This window comes from Osmerus mordax, chromosome 6 (assembly GCF_038355195.1).
Source record: "Osmerus mordax isolate fOsmMor3 chromosome 6, fOsmMor3.pri, whole genome shotgun sequence".
In the NCBI taxonomy this organism is placed as follows: domain Eukaryota; kingdom Metazoa; phylum Chordata; class Actinopteri; order Osmeriformes; family Osmeridae; genus Osmerus; species Osmerus mordax.
In genome coordinates this window covers 6,933,712-6,937,922 of record NC_090055.1, presented here as the reverse complement: position 1 = coordinate 6,937,922, position 4,211 = coordinate 6,933,712, and positions in this window count along the sequence as shown.

Here is a 4,211-nt window from a genome sequence, read left to right as displayed (position 1 = left end):
TGTGTTTCGCTATCAAAACCGTTTTTCACATGCCGTAAATCCAACTGAGCCTTGATCCGCTGTTGGCCTCTTCAACAAGGCCAAGGGTTCACACTGACTTCATGACTCAATGTCCTTAAAACACACTGCTTTTTGCACTGGACAATACAATCTTGTACCATTTGTATTTTTTGTAATATTTGTATTTTTATATTGTAAATTACTGCAACTTATATTTTATTTTATTGTATAGTTTATTTTAATTCTAATTCCACTTAGTATTGCTAGTTATGTACCCTTAGTATAGTTAGTGTTCATATTTAATTTTTTGATTCCTATATGTTTAATGTTTGCACCTTCCTGCCAAAGCAAATTCCTTGTCTGTGCAAACTTTCATGGCGAATAAAACACATTCTGATTCTGATCGGACGAGTGTCGTTCCACTTGGCTGCGGCTTAGCTCCCATTAGATTGATGGACACTGAATCGTATGTCATTATTTGTAGGTGGGTGTCACTGTCAGTCTTCTCTACCGAGGTGAGTACACGGTAAATCCTTCCCCTCAGAGGTGGGTATACCCCGTTTACCTGCGTACATGCAGCGCTACACACCCCAATCTACAGCCCCAGACCACAATTCCACTCTTGCGGTTGTTTGTGAGTGTGTCATTCCTCCCTGGCCCTTCCCCACCAACAAACTGACTAGTGTGGCACACCACATCTCCTCTCCTCACCGGGGAGAGGGGCGGGCCCGCCGCCCACCCACCCCCGGCCCTCGCTGTCATGCACCACACGTGCTCCTCCTGTTCCCGCCGCCACCAGAGGGTTCTAATCGGGGCCCATGTTAGATCAAGGCCAGGCCACCGCCAACGTACCGCTTACATACGTATGTTGCACACGCTCTCCTGCTTGAAGAGGCGTGGAACATCAAAGCCTCACCAGACGCCACCTCAAACAACCTGCCGCATGCACACACACGCACACACCCTGTCTGACAGCCGAGGTTGGTGCACAGCGTTAAAAGCTCCATTACAAGATGGATGTTGGTGGGTAGTTTGAAAAAGTGGGGATGGGGGGATGAAAGGATAGTGGGGTGAAGGCAAAGAGAGGAAGAAGGATGGAGGGATGAAGCTAACCTGAGCCCAGGCCCTTAGGCTGGCATACACTACTTACCAACCCATCAGGTTCATATCCAGGTAGCAGAGAGAGAGCTGCTCACACACTTCACACACACACACAACTCGGTGTGTTTCTCTGAGCGCTGGAGAGTGGCGGGAAATCACAGGAACGTGTTGTTGCCCCGGGAATGCGTCGCGACGGTAGCGCGTCGCTACAGGATGGTTGTTTGTGTTTTGGTTCCAGGGAGTCAGGGTGTACAGGATGTCCGGGACTCGCATGGGTGTCTGTAATGGGATTCACAGTGAGGAACAAGCGTTAGCTAGTTGTGTATGGCAAGCAGAGTAGGCCAGAGAAAGAGAGAGATGTAGATAAGGAGTAGTGCCTGGGGACTCTGACTGTAATCTGAGCATGAATAAACATCTATAGATGCACAGGGACTATTGTTGCCGGTGGCAACACACTGTTTATCATGCAGATTGCCGAAAATAAAACTGGTGGAGATTATGTAAAGGTATGGGGCAGGGTGTGTGTGTGCAGGAGAGGGGTGAGAGTGTGATATGAGGTGGTCTGATGTCATCATAAATATGCAAGCCGGCAATGCGAGCGAATCCTTGTCCCAGGTTAGCCTCTCCCGTTGCCCCCCTGGCTCTGGCTAGCATGCTAATCTAATGTTAATATGATGCTGCCTGTAAATAAGACTGCCGCCGCTATACTGTAGGTTATGAGGTCATCAATACGAGACACTCGCAGGCCTCAATTTAAACCATCAAAACGTAATGAAGCTTAAGGACTTCAGCCCAGCTCCCCGGACACTCTACCCAGAGACATGGCCTCGAGGCCTGCTGCATCCAGGCTTCGTCCAGGCCTTCATCCAGCCCTGCTCGAGGCTGGTGTGCTGGGCTGTGTGGGTCTGGGAGCTGGTCTCTGGAATGCATTATCTCTCGATGGAGGTGGTGCGGGAGAAAACACAGTACTTAGCACTGTCTTGTTTAACCCTCTCTCTTTACCTCAATCCCCCCCCCCCCCCCCCCCCCCCCCCCCTTACGTCTGCACTCTATTCGTGCCCACAGCTCAGTGTGATACAGTGTAAACAGAGTTTAACATTGATGGAATACAGAATAAATGATTCACAAAGAAGCTTTAAAAAGCCAGCGACAGCAACGAGCTTTTTCAGCAGAGAGACAATTAACAATTTAGGTTTACTTTCTGTTAAGCTCTTGCAATATTCAGTTTGTTTGAGTGTAAGAGCGTCGTGTATCGTTTAATGCAATTTTTTCTTTTCCACAATGCTGGTTTATTAAACCTCCAAATGAGTTGAATTGATTAGTTCTGACATGCTCTTCAAAGCACATACTTCAAAGCTGTTCTTCCCTGCCACCCTCCCTCCCTGCCTCACCCCTCCCTCCTTGCCTCACCCCCTCCCTCCCTGACCCATCCCCCCCTCTACGAGAATAAGAGATTCTCACCATGCTCTTTATGTAACAGTAGGGAGAAATTACTGTAGAGGTGGTTTGAAACCAAGCCCTTGTCTCCTGTCGGGTCCTAAATTAGATGTCCTCTCCTGAATCCTTGTCTTCTAGCTGGGTGCTAGATGTCCTCTCCTGCATCCTTGTCCTCTAGCTGGGTTCTAGATGTCCTCTCCTGCATCCTTGTCCTCTAGCTGGGTGCTAGATCTCCTCTCCTGCATCCTTGTCTTCTAGCTGGGTGCTAGATGTCCTCTCCTGCATCCTTGTCCTCTAGCTGGGTGCTAGATTTCCCCCGAATGATGTTTTCATGGGAGAGAGAGAAGGAAAGTTCTCAACTCACTGCCCAGTAGAGTTCCACCTGTCTACACCCCCCCCCCCCCCTCCATGTGTAACCACGAACCTAGATGACTCTGATCTGGAAAGAACAGGCAGGTCAGGGTGACACCCATGACACAGGCGGTGTGTGACAGGGGTGGGTGTGTGGAAAAGTTCCATGCACTCATCCTGTTTTGGTCGCTGGGTTTTTAACAGCTCGGACGGGCCAGATCAACAGGGTTAATGTGTGTTCAAAAATTTTTTTTATAGGTATTTCTTTTTCTTTGTTTAATGCACTGTCAACCTCAGCAAGGGCTGGTCCGTGTTTCAGCAACTGATTACCTGCTTATGAAACACTCAAACTGAGGTAGAAGTTGTGTAATAAGTATGGGTAGCACTGTGATCCATCCAAGGTTAGAACAGTCTTCCGGAAGCCTCAGAGAGAACGTGTAGTTATGGAGCAGTGTGGCTGGAGGTACCAAAAAAAACACACATGAATCTTGACATCGGAAAACAGAAGTTTGTTTGTTCGGGGGGGGGGGACGACTCATTCATATCTGAGGAGAAATGTGCACAGCGCGCTGAAGGAGAGATGGTGTTCCACATGCGTCTAGTTCTTAGACCAGTCGAGCTCATAAGCTGCGGCTGTGTTATTATTTATGTGTTTAGTGTTATGTAGCTCTGGCCTGCCTAAGGGATCCACTGCAGTGAATTATTGAAGTAGGCACCTTGTCGGATCCTATTGATAATTTATCAATGCTGAGTTCGAGCTGCTAGTGAGAATGTATAGATGGCGAGTGCGTGTGTGTGCTTGGGAACATTGATGCTCTGTCAGGTCCCGTCGAGACGGAGAGGTCTGTGTGGAAGACCACAGTGCTTCGTTAGCTCCCCACCTGAGTGCAGTGTTACCTGGCCGCGTTCAAGGATTCAGCTGGATCCTAACCGATTCAGACCCTAACCGGCACCGCACGGCGGAGATCCCTCCGGCCGCTCGTTACGCTGCCGCAGGAAGTGTCTGTTCAGGATGCCCGTCCTCCTGTTCCTACACATGTACGTGGCAGCACCCGGGTGTCGCTCTGCTCTTACACATGTACAGTACTTTCAGAGCACTGGGTCCTGGAGGGAAGCCCGACGTTTCAGCGTCTCTGGACACAGTTATGGACAGGACGGTCAGCTGTGTCCGGCAGCCGTGGAACGGCATGGAGGCCTCGAAGCAGAGCGGTGGTTTTTTTAGGCTTCGAGTTATGACGACTATGCGAAATAGGTTTCCTGCGCTGTCGCTGAGAGACGCGTCTCTGTCACGACGTGTCGCCGTCTCGTCCGGGCTTCATCAG